Raw genomic sequence first — 12,397 nt, forward strand, 5'->3', positions numbered from 1 at the left:
GGTGTTATTAGTGTGCATGTTTCTTACAGATGACCATTATCAGAGTCTACTTGATCTCTAAACCCAACCTCTTATTTCCTCAGAGTAAGATGACCTAGAGAAGTTAGTAGGTTGCCACACTAATATCGAGAGCCCGAGGTCTCAGAACTTCTGGCACATCCCTTGCCCAGCTGAATTATCTGTTTACATCCTCCTTCCCCATTGCCAAGGCGGCGGTGGGTCAGTGGTAGAATTCTCACCTTCCATGTGAGAATCCTGGGTTCAAATCCCAGCCAGTGCACTTCACGCATGACCACCACACGTGTGTCGGTGCAGGCTTGCATGCTGTGGTGATGCCGAACAGGTTTCAGCAGAGCTTTCAGACTAGGAGGAAAGGCTTAGTGATCTGCTCCCAAAAATCAGCCAGTGAAAACCCTGTGGATCACAGTGACCCACAGCTGATCGTGGGGATGGTGCAGGACTGGGCAGCGTTCTGTTCTGTTGTGCACAGGGTTGCCGTGAGTCAGAGGCCAGCAGCAGATAACAGCAACCCCGTCACCACACCCAAGGAGAGCAGTGTCTGGCCCATAGCAAGTGGTTAGTTAGAACCAGTTGCACGCAAAGTGGAGGAGTTGGAGCAGTTGGCCAAGTGGTGTAATGGGGAGTGAGGAGGTTCTCCCCTGGGACTAGGGACAGGGGAGGCTGAGGGATTTGTCTTGTCAGCAGAAGCTTGTGTGGAGGCTGAGGCTTAGAAGAAGGAAAGGAAGGCAAGATATGGCTGGGAAGGGAGAGGTGAGCTGGGAGTTGTGTTCTCACAATGGGCATCTCAGGTTTGAGGACCCTCCTTGATTCTTTTGGGACCCAAAAGAGTATGGCACATGACCAGAGAGTAGCAAAGAAAGATGAAGGAGGCCTGTGTCTGGGCTGAGCCTAGCTTCCCCAGGACGCAGCTGCAGGCTGGAAAGGGTGACCACTTCGCTGTTGGGAAGACTCCTTCCTGCTGTCTTCTCTGGGGAGGACACGTTTTGGAACACTTCCTGAGTTTGGGGAAGAGGTGACACTTTGCCCCCCGCCCTCCTTCAGGCTGCTGCTAAAGTGTGGTTGGTTGTGAACCTACAGCTGTGTTTCTGCACCAGGCCCCCTGCACCTCCGCCAGTCCCACTGGGGCTTGCCTCCTCCCTCTCCCTCCTCTCTGCTGGGTGGTGACTCACTCAGCTTCTTGTGCAACAGCCCAGACCCTTGCTCTCCTAGTTGTTTTCCTCTGTGCCATGAGCTCCCCTCCTGATTTATGTCTTCTCATTTGGGTTAATGCTTTCCACATTTTGGTCTGTAGATTAGTGTGTAGCTCGTTGCTTCAGCCACCAAAACCCCAGTACCCAGCTTGGTCTGGCACAGAGAGGGCAGTCAGACAGAGGGACAGAGGGCCATTGGGAGCTTGCCCTCAACCTGTCCTGGCTCCAGCTGGCCCATCCCCGCCAGACTCCCCACCTCGGAGGCCGGCCCAGGAGAGTCAGGAACGCAGCTCCCTCTGCCAGCCTGCCTGGGGTTCTTCCCCAGGCTGGTTCCCTGTAAGCACACAGCACACAGCTTGGAATGGTGTGAGGAGGGAATTGCCCTGAGCCGGTGCTTCCCCCTGAAGGAGCGGGTCCTCAGAAGTGAGAGGCAGAAGCTGTAGGGTGTGGAACAACGCTTTCTCTGTGGCTTTACAAACCGTCACACAGAGCAGTGTGTGTTTTCTTTTTCTTTTCGAAACAATAATATTACCTTTGTTGCTATGGTGTTGTTGTGGGGGTGGCTAATTGGACACAGACTTGATAAACACAGGTGCCTGGTGTCCATAGTGATTATCAGGTGGCGACCATGGGACTTACTTTAGTTTTCTTCCTGGGTAAGAGGCTGGCAGGGGATCACTGTGCACAGTGGCTGTGCACCCTGCCCTTGTGGGGCCTCAGGGATGTGGTGGCACCCTGGTCTGAAGTCGGGATTGAGGCAGAGGGTGGAGAATCCCAGGTTCAGATTCTAAGGCTGAGCTACAGCCCAGGTTTCCTGAAGGCTAGGTGTGTGGCAGCTTCTCCTCAGAAACTCCAGGCCACAGGGGAAGGGACCCCTCAGCAGGGAAGCTTATGGAGGTGCCTCCTGGCACCTGTGCAGCCGGCGATGTGTGGTGGCTCACCTGGCAGGGGCCGCCTTCCTATTGAGGCTGTAACATCATGGGGAAGTGTGGGTGAAGGGAGGGAGGAGTTTTCAACTTTTTGTTGAATGTATATACAAAGAAGTGCATCTTGTTATTTTATATTTTTTGAAATTTTCACCTTCCACGTGGGAGACCTGGCCAACGCATCTCAGGCACAGCTACCACCTCTCAGTGGAGGCCTGTCTGTTGCCACTGAACAGGTTTCAGGGAAGCTTCTAGACTAAGACGGACTAGGTAGAAAGGCTTTGGTGATGTACTTCTGAAAATCAGCCAATTGAAAACCATGGGGATCACAGTAGTCCAATCTGCCACCGATCATGGGGGAGGCGAGGACTGGGTAGTGTTCAGTTTATTGTTCATGGGACCACTTGACGACAGCTAACAATATATATGTATTGTTAGGTACAAAGAATATAGAGTGAAAAGTTGGCCTCTCTCCCATTCCTGTCTGCCGGTCAGCTCCCTTGGCCAGAGGCCAACCAGTTACCAGTTTCCCGTGGGTACTTCCAGAAGCATTTATAAATGAATGCATACATTCAGCTCCCTGAACACAGTGGAGGCCCCCAGTAGCCCTCTGCACCTTCCTGCTGCTTCTGCTGTTCTCGTTGTTGTTTTTAAGTGATGTAGTGGTACATCTTGGATTTTGGTCAATAGAAATAGTTTCCTCCTCCTTTTTAGGAGGGCATTTCAACGACCCTGCCACCGATGGGCACCTAGGTTGCTTCTAGTCCTTCGTTGTTGCCAGCAGTGCTATTGTGGATAACCCTGTATGTCCCTCTTTCCACCCATGGGTTAGTTAGTATCTGAAGGGTAAGTTCCTGAAGTTGAAAAGCTAGGGCACAGAAATATATGTGTTGGTAATTTTGCTACAATGTGCTACAACCTCTGCCTTTTTGTTATACATAAGGTTGCCATGAGTTGGAACCAGGTAGATGGCAACTAACAACAATAACAAGAGTTTTCATAGAAAGCGCCAGACTGCCTCCAAAGAGGTTGTTACTTAGTGTATACTCTGTCAGCCATCGTAGGAGTGTCGTCTTGCCCACAACCTTGCCAACACAGTGTATTTTCAATTTTGTAAAACTTCTGTATGGAAAAGTTTTGTGTCTTTACTTTCTATTGATTTCCCCTCCCTATTCTCTGCCCCGCCCCCCCATTTTGCCATACACTGTTCCTTTCCATGGGGGCAATGAGTGGATGAAGCCCCTTTAGACTCCTAAGAGGCTCTGGGGCCACAGGGCTGGGACCCTCTGTCCCACAGCCTCCTTCTCCGAGCAGCGGTCTAGTCCTTACAGGCCGGGAGATTTTTGTACCTGCTTTCAGGTCTCAGGGGAGGCCTCCCTTTCAGCATTTGATTTATAGCCCTGCTAGACCCCGTGTCCTTGTGCTACTTGCCTTATCTTTTTCCACATCTTCCTCTTCTAATCTGCATCTTCCTCCACCTCACCCCCCGAGTTCTGTCTCTTGTTTGTGGTTTCCTTACCCTGTAACTTCTGCTTCTCACTTTCCAAAGATAGAGTCTCCCCAATAAGACCTCAGACTTGTACCATGCCCTGGAAGGAGTTCCAGCGTGGAATTGGGTGTAGTGGCTGCATTCCTCTTGTCCTGAGTTCTTCCAGCCAGGCAGCCGGAGCCGGAGCCGGGGATGCTCAGAGCGATGCGCTAAGCCAGCTCCGTCCAGCAGAACTGTGCGGTGGTGGACGTGTTCTGTGTTTACAGCACCAGTACAGCTGCCACAAGCCACACGTGCCTGTTGAGCACTTGACATGCGGCCAGTGTGACTGAGGAACTGAATTGTAAATTTTATTTAATTTTAATTAATTTCAATTTAAGTAGCCATGCATGGATAGCTGCTATCAAGTCAACTCCAACTCACGGGACCTTGTGTACAATGGAATGAGACGTTTCCTGATCCTGCGTCACACCCTCAAAACCGCTGGCATGTTCAAGCCCGTCGTTGCAGCTGTTATTCCACTCCATCTTCCTGAGTGTGTCTCACACCCTTGCAGACCCTCTGCTTCACCAAACATGATGTCCTCCCCCAGCGATTGATCCGTCCTGCTGATGTGTCCACAGCAAGCGAGTCAGAGAAGGTTCTGTTGTGATCCATAAGGTTTTCATTGGCTAATTTTTGGAAGTAGCTCACCAGGCCTTTCTTCCTAGTCTGTCTTAGTCTGGAAGCTCTGCTGAAACCTCTCCAGCTGTGGGTGACCCTGCTGGTATTTACAATACTGGTGACTAGCTTCCAGCATCACAGCAACATGTAAGCCACCACAGCACAACAAACTGACAGACACGTAGTGGATACGTGGCCAGTGCCTAGCATATTGGAAAGCGCAGCTCTAAGCATACACTCTTCAGGATGAGAGCGAAAGTCTGACAGACAGAACATACCTGGCCTAGGTTTCCTCACGTTGAAGCACAGTAGTAGCACTTCGTTCCTTGGGTATCCAAGCTCAGTGTGTGTGTGTGTTTTTTTTTTTTTTTTTGGATCTCACACGTTTTCTCTATTGGAAGCTCAATTGGGGGTTAGATTACTAGGCCCACCAAGGAGAGACTGGCTGGCTCTTGTCCGAAATTCCAACTTGGAATATAGGCTTTCCTCCAGGAATTTTGTTATACATAGATAGACGTGGCAGGCATTGAGCTAGGTGCTCTGGACATAGACATGAACAAAGCAAGCTAGCCCTGTCCAAATGGAGGATCTAGTGCTATTTCTAATACATATGAGATAAACATAAAACTATGATCTTTGGACACATAGACCTTGACTTTGTAGAGTTACATAAAACCAAAAAACCAAACCCAGTGCCGTCAAGTTGATTCCAACTCATAGCACCCCTATAGGACAGAGTAGAACTGCCCTATAGAGCTTCCAAGGAGTGCCTGGTGGATTCGAACTGCTGACCCTTTGGTTCGCAGCCGTAGCACTTAAACCACTAGGCCACCAGGGTTTCCCTGAGAGTTACATAAGAGGAGGTATATTGGCTTCCTATGACTGCTTTAACAAATTACCGTAATTTGTGGCTTCAAACAATATCAATTTATTCTCTAATTTATTCTTTATTTTCTTAAGAGTCCTGGAGGTCAGAAGTCCAAAACGAGTTGGCCACTTTCTCCTGCAGGCCCTAGGGGAAAATCCATTTCCTTGCCTTTTCCAGCTTCTAGAGTCCACCCACATTCCTTGGCTTGTGGCCCCACATCACATTGCCTCTTATCTCCCTGTGTCTGTAGTCATACCACCTTCTTCCCTCCTTGACCTTGCCTCCCTCTTAAAGAACCCTTGTGATCACTTTGGGCCCACCCAGGTAATCCAGGATAATCTTCCCATCTCAAAATCCTTAACTGAATCACATTTGCCAAGTCCCTTTTGCCATGTCACATTCACAGGTTCTGAGGATTAGGATATCTTGGGGATGGGGAATTATACTTTCAGGACTTGAAGAACAGGTTTGTATGAGAAGGTCAGGCGTTCTGAACTGGTTCTGAGCTAGAGGAATGTGGAGAACTTGAGCTGCTCATGTTGAAGGTTTAATGTTCTAAAGCAGTGGATTTTTAAGCTTGGGTGGGTATCAGAATCACCTGGGGGACTTGGGAAAAGTACAGAGGCCCTACTTCAAGGCCTACCCTGAGCCTGCACCTGTGTGTTCTTTATTAGCTCTCTGGGTGATTGATCCTTCACTCAGTTTGAGAACCACAGCTCTAAGAACCTTCTCGGGGATTATCAGTATGCATACATGTGGGAGGTGGAACTGCTTGTTGTCAGTGAGTAAGTGCCAGACAGGAAGTGCTGGAGATCAGAGGAGGGGCCTGCCTCTGCAGAGGAACTGCCACCTGAGCCACACCTGGAAGGCAAGAGAAGGTGCTGCTTCGTCCTGAAGCAGGGCAAGTGCTCCGGTAGAGGGGAAGGCCTTACAAGCAGCACTGAGGTAGGAGCAAGTGTGCCACCTTTGGGGACACAGAGGCCACTTGGGGCCAGGAGGGGCAGGGACAGGGAATGGATTTGCAAGAAGAATATTAACAAGATCAGCCTGCTGGTATTTGCAGGGTTGGTTGGAGGGCAGAGGCAGGGTTCTGTCTATAGTTCTGTCTGGGTGGAGTAGAGGGAGCCCTGGATTTGGTGGTGGTGGGCAAAATGGAGAAAGATGCTGATTGGGAGAGATTTCAGAGGAAATATGAACGTGACATGGGGTCTGATATCAATCAGTGGTTATTGGCTGGATGATGATGGGCACGGCACTGCACGGGCACAGCCTGGGAGCCGGGAGCCAGTGGTAAACAGGACAGACAAGGTCCCTGATCTCATGAGCCTGTGTGGGGTGGGGCAGTGTGGTAGATTAAACAATAAGCTGACAAACACAAATATGGAGCGTTAGAATGGGTTCATGTGATGAGAGGAACTGGGTGGCTTCTTTTGTTTCGGTGGCTAGGGAAGGCCTCTCTGAGGAGGTGACAATTAAGCTGATATCTGGCTGATGAAAAAGAGCCAGCTGTCAGGAGATCTGGGGGAAAGGTACTCTAGGCAGAATGGAGGTAAATTTCAGTACTTGAAGAAGAGCAAGCTCATATGAGAGAAGGTTGTTAACCCAGCTAGTCACTTCCCAGGTGCTCTGAGCTGGAGGAATGTGGAGAAGGTAAGCTGCTCATGTTGAAGGTCTGATGTTATAAAGCAGCGGGTCTCAAGCTTGGGTAGGCATCAGAATCACCTAGAAAACATGGAAAAAATACAAAGGCCCAGACCCTCTCCTACTGACATAAAGGCAGAGGTAACAGCAAGTGCAAAGGCCCTGAGGCAGCACTGTACTTGCCCTGTTCAAAGAACAGCTACAACAGCACGGTCCAATAGAACTTTCTACAGTGATGGGAGTGTTCCATGGCTGTGCTGTCCAGTATGGTAGCCACTAGCCACATGTGGCTATTGAGCACTTGAAATGTGGCTGGTAAGATGGAATTTTAGTTCATTTTAATTTGACTTTACATAGCCGCACGTGGCTAATGTCTGCCTCATCAGACAGTCCGTGTGGCTGGAGGGTGGAGGGTGTGTGAGCGTGAGAGTGGCATAAAATGACACCTCTTATGAGCTGGCAGGGATCGGGCAGATTTTATTGCCTTGTGAATAAGGGTAAGTTTTGTTTCCTAAGAGTAGTGAGAAACTACTGGATGGTTTTAGTGAGAAGGTTGACCTAGTCTGCCTTACTGGAATGTTTTATAAGCTTACTCTGGCTGCCATGTTGAGAATGGATTAGAGGAGACAAAAAGTAGAACAGAAGCCCAGTTCGGAAATGATGACAGTGTTGACTTGGGAAGAGGGTGGCAGCAGTGGGGAAGGAGAAACGTGGGTGCTTCCAGGATGAGTTCTGGAGGTAGAAGTGACAGGAGCTGAGAGCGATTGGATGTGGAAGGTGGGAGGACTTGATGAGCCTAGATTTTGGGTCTTAGCCACTGAATGGCTGGCGGTGACATTTAACTGAAATGAGGTATGGAGAGTAGGGTTGTTTTTTTTTTTTTGGCAGGGGGAATGAGTTGGAACAAGAGTTCTTGTTTGGATTTGTTAATTTGAGATTCCTTCTGACCATCCATGTGGGGATGTCACGATCGCCAGTTGAGTGTGGTCTGGAATGCTAGGAAAGGTCAGGGCTAGAGTAAATAGAGGATGTATAAAGCTGTAAGGAGCTCTGGTGGCCCAGGGGTTAAAGCGATGGACTGCTAACCGAAAGGTCTGCAATTCGAAACCACCCGCGGCTCTGCAGGAGAAAGATGTGGTAGCCAGCTTCGTAGAGACTTACAGCCTTGGAAGCCCTATATGGGGTCACTGTGAGTCAGAATGGACTTGACAGCAGTGGGTTTTTTTTTTTTTTTAATACAGCTGTGAAAAAAGAATAAGCAGAAAAAAAGGGGGATAGGAAAGAGCCTTGGTGCACTCTAGTGTTTAAGATTGAGCATAGGAAGAAGATCTAGAAAGGAGACTTGAGAAAACCTGTGAGATGCCATGGAAAGCCAGAAAAGACATGGTTTCCAGAAAGAGGGAGTGTCGAATGCTGCTGGAAGAGACAAGTGCCTATCAGATTGGGTGACACCATGGGGATCTTTGATGACCTTGACAAGAGTAGTTTCAGGTCATTGATGACCTTGATGAGAGTGGGTAGGAGAGTTAGAGGTAAGCATGTAGAGTCTGTGACTACAGATAACTTTCGTGGAACTTTTTTTCCATTGTGTTTTAGGTGCAAGTTTACAACACAAATTAGTTTTTCATTTAAAAATGTATACACAGATGGTTTTGTGACATTGCTTGCAATCTGTGCAATGTGTCAGCACAATCCCTCTTTCTCTTTCCACTCTGGGTTCTCTGTGTCCATTCGTCCAGTTTTCCTGTCCCTTTCTGCTTTCTTGCCTTTGCTTTGGGGCAGGTGCTGCCCATTTGGTCTCCTATACTTGATTGAACCAAGAAGCATGTTCCCCACGTGGGTTATTGTTTGTTTTATAGGCCTGTCTAATCTTTGGCTGAAAGGTGGGCCTTGGGAGTGGCTTCAGTTCTGAGTTAGCAGGGTGTCTGGGAGCCATAGACTTGGGGGTTCCTCTAGTCTCTGTCAGACCAGTAAGTCTGATCTTTTTTTGTGAATTTGAATTTTCTTCTACATTTTTCTCCTGTCTGGGACCTTCTATTGTGATTCCTGTCAGAGAAGTCAGTGGTAGCTGGGCACCATCTAGTTCTGGGCTCCGGCTGGTATAGGCTCTGGTTCATGTTGTCCATCAGTTCTTTGAACTGACATTTTCCTTGTGTCTTTGGTTTTCTTCATTCTCCTTTGCTCCAGATGTGGTGGGACCAGTAGATGTATCTTAGATGACTGCTCACAAGCTTTTAAGACCCTAGATGCTGCTTGCCAGAGTAGGATGTAGAACATTTTCGTTATGAACCGTGTTAGGCCAGTTGACCTAGGTGCCCCCTGAGACCATGGTCCCCAGCCCCCAGCTCCAGTAACTCAGTCTCCCGCAAGGTGTTTGGACGTGCCTAGGAAGCTTCCGTGACTTCGCCTTGGTCAAGTTGTGCTGACTTTCTGTATATTGTGTTTCCCTTCACCGAAGTTAACACTTGTCTACGATCTAGTTAGCGGTTTCCCCTCCTCACCCCTCCACCTTCCTTGTAACCATCAAAGATTGTTTTTTTCTGTGTGTAAACCTTTTGTTGGGTTTTTATAATAATGGTCCCATACAATATCCTTTTTGTAATTGACTTATTTCACTCAGGATTCATTCATGTGAGGTGTTTTGTGGATTTATCATTGTTCTTTATCGTCATGTACTATTCCATTGTGTGTAGGTACCATAATTTGTTTATCCATTCGCCTGTTAATGAGTACTTAGGTTGTTTCCATCTTTTTGCTATTGTGAATAATGCTGTAATGAACATGGGTGTGCACTGTTTACTCAGGCAACCGCTCTTGTTTTTCTAGGGTATGTTCCTAGGAGTGGGATTGCTGAATCTTATGGTATTTTTATTTCTAGCTTTTTAAGGAGGCGCCATATCATTTTCCATAGTGGTTGTACCATTTTACACTTGCACCAGCAATGCAAAGGATTTCCAGTCTCCCGGCAACTTCTCCAACATTTGTTATTTTCTGTTTTTTTGATTCGTGCTGGTAATGTTGTGGTGAGATGGTATCTCATTGTAGTTTTGATTTACATTTCTCTAATGGCTAATGATCATGAACATTTTCTCTTGTGTCTGTTAGCTGCCTGAATGTCTTTTTTGGTGAAGCGTCTGTTCGTATCCTTTGCCCATTTTTTATTGGATTATTTGTCTTTTTGGTGGTGAGGTGTTGAAGTAGTCTATAGATTTTAGAGATTAGACCCTTGATGGATATATTGTAGCCAAGATTTTTTCCCGGTCTGTAAGGTCTCTTTTTACTGTTTTTGTGAAGTCTTTTGATGAGCATAAATGTTTAATTTTTAGGAGCTCCCAATTACCTAGTTTATCTTCTGGTATTTATGCATTGTTAATTATGGTTTGCATTGTATTTATGGCATGTATTAGGGCACTTAGCATTGTTCCTATTTTTTCTTCTATGATTTTTATCGTTTTAGGTTGTACATTTAGGTCTTTGATCCATTTTTGAGTTAGTTTTTGTATATGGTGTGAGGTACGGGTCCCGTTTCATTTTTTTTACAGATGGACGTACAGTTTTGCCGGCACCATTTAATGGACTCTGGTCCTTTGTCAAAGATCAGCTGACCATAGGTGGATGAATTTCTATCTGAGTTCTCGATTCTGTTCTGTTGGTCTGTGTGTCTGTTGTTTAACCAGTACCAAGCTGTTTTGACTACTGTGGCTGTATAGTAGGTTGTGAAGACAGGTAGTGTCAGACCTCCTACTTTGTTCTTTTTCTTCAGTAATGCTTTGCTTATCCGGGACCTCTTTCCTTTCCATATAAAGTCAGTGAATAGTTTTTCCATCTCGTTAAAGAAGTCTGTTGGTATTTGGATCAGGATTGCATTATATGTGTAGATTGGGTAGGACTAACATTTTTACAATGGTAAGTCTTCCTATCCATGAGCATGGTATGGTTTTTCATTTCCGTAGGTCTCTTTTGATTTCTTGCAGTAGTGTTTTGTAGTTTTCTGTGTCTAGGTCTTTTACATCCCTGTTTAGAGTTATTCCTTAGTATCTTATCTTTTAAGGGGCTTTATGAATGGTATTATTTTCCTGATTTCCTTTTCATAGTTCTCTTTGTTGGTATATAGAAAGTCAACTGATTTTTTGTGTGTCAATCTTGTATCCTGCTACTCTGCTGAATCTATTAGTTCCAATAGTATTCTTGTGGACTGTCTGGGGTTCTCTATGTATAGGATCCTATCGTGTGTGAATAAGGATAGTTTTACTTCTTCCTTTCCAATTTGGATGCCCTTTATTTGTTTTTCTTGCCTTATTGGTCTAGCTAGAGCTTACAGTACAATGTTAAACAGGAATGGTGATAAAGAGCACCTGTCTTGTTCCATCATCAGTGGGAATGCTTTCAGCCTCTCTTCATTGACAATGATGATGGCTGTTGGCTTTGTATAAAAAAAAAAAAAAGCCAAACCCATTGCGGTCGAGTCAATTCTGGCTCATAGCGACCCTATAGGACAGAGTAGAGCTGCCCCATAGAGTTTCCGAGGAGCACCTAGCAGATTCAAACTGCTGACCCTTTGGTTAGCAGCTGTAGCACTTAGCCACTACGCCACCAGGGTTTCCTGGCTTTGTATAGATGCCCTTTATTATGCTGGGAAGTTTCCCTTCTGTTCCTATTTTATTGAGCGTTTTTGTCAGGAATCGGTGGTAAATTTTATCAGATGTCTTTTCTGCATCGATTGAGATGATCATGTGATTCATTGGTTTTATTTATGTAGTGGACTATATTGATGATTTTCTAATGCCGAACCATCCTTGCATACCTGGTATGAATCTCACTTGGACATGGTGTATTATTTTTTTTATGTGATGCTGAATTCTATTGACTAGAATTTTGTTGAGAATATTTGCATCTATATTCCTGAAAGAGATAAGTGTGTAATTTTCTTTTTTTGTGATGTCTTTGCTTGGGCTTGGTATCAGGGTTACGCTGCTTCATAGAATGAACTCAAGAGTATTCCTTCCTTCCTTTTCAGTACTCGGCAATAGTTTGAGTAGTACTGATATGAGCTCTTCTCTAAATGTTTGGTAGAGTTCTCCAGTGAAGCCATCTAGGCCAGGGCTTGTATTTGTTGGGAATTTTTTTTTTTTTAATTACCTCTTCAATCTCTTCTCTTGTTATGGGTCTGTTCAGATTTCCTGTCTCAGCTTGTGAAAGTTAAGGTACGTAGTGTGTATCTACCAATTTGTCCATTTCTCTAGGTTCTCAGATTTATTGGAGTATATATTTTTTTTAATAACTTTTATTAAGCTTCAAGTGAACGTTTACAAATCCAATCAGTCTGTCACATATAAGTTTACATACATCTCACTCCCTACTCCCACTTGCTCTCCCCCTCTTGAGTCAGCCCTTTCAGTCTCTCCTTTCTTGACAATTTTGCCGGCTTCCCTCTCTCTCTATCCTCCCATCCCCCCTCCAGACAAGAGTTGCCAACACAATCTCGAGTGTCTACCTGATATCATTAGCTCACTCTTCATTAGCGTCTCTCTCCCACCCGCTGACCAGTCCCTTTCATGTCTGATGAGTTGTCTTCGGGGATGGTTCCTGTCCTGTGTCA

At 46.2% G+C, this 12,397-nt stretch overlaps 1 protein-coding gene across 4 annotated transcripts in view; it reads left to right on the forward strand.

The window, feature by feature from the left end:
* The window catches only part of GAS7 (growth arrest specific 7), a 287,340-nt gene that overhangs the window by 81,277 nt on the left and 193,666 nt on the right, over positions 1-12,397 (forward strand). Inside the window, exon 1 of one of the 4 annotated variants that reach the window (XM_049861529.1) lies at positions 5,974-6,102. The exons of the other annotated variants lie outside the window; for them this stretch is intronic. The gene's annotated coding sequence lies outside the window, so the exon portion shown is untranslated. Of the gene's footprint in view, positions 1-5,973; positions 6,103-12,397 lie in introns of those variants that run through there. 4 annotated transcript variants of the gene reach the window in all.

Source organism: Elephas maximus, chromosome 19, assembly GCF_024166365.1.
Source record: "Elephas maximus indicus isolate mEleMax1 chromosome 19, mEleMax1 primary haplotype, whole genome shotgun sequence".
Lineage (NCBI taxonomy): Eukaryota > Metazoa > Chordata > Mammalia > Proboscidea > Elephantidae > Elephas > Elephas maximus.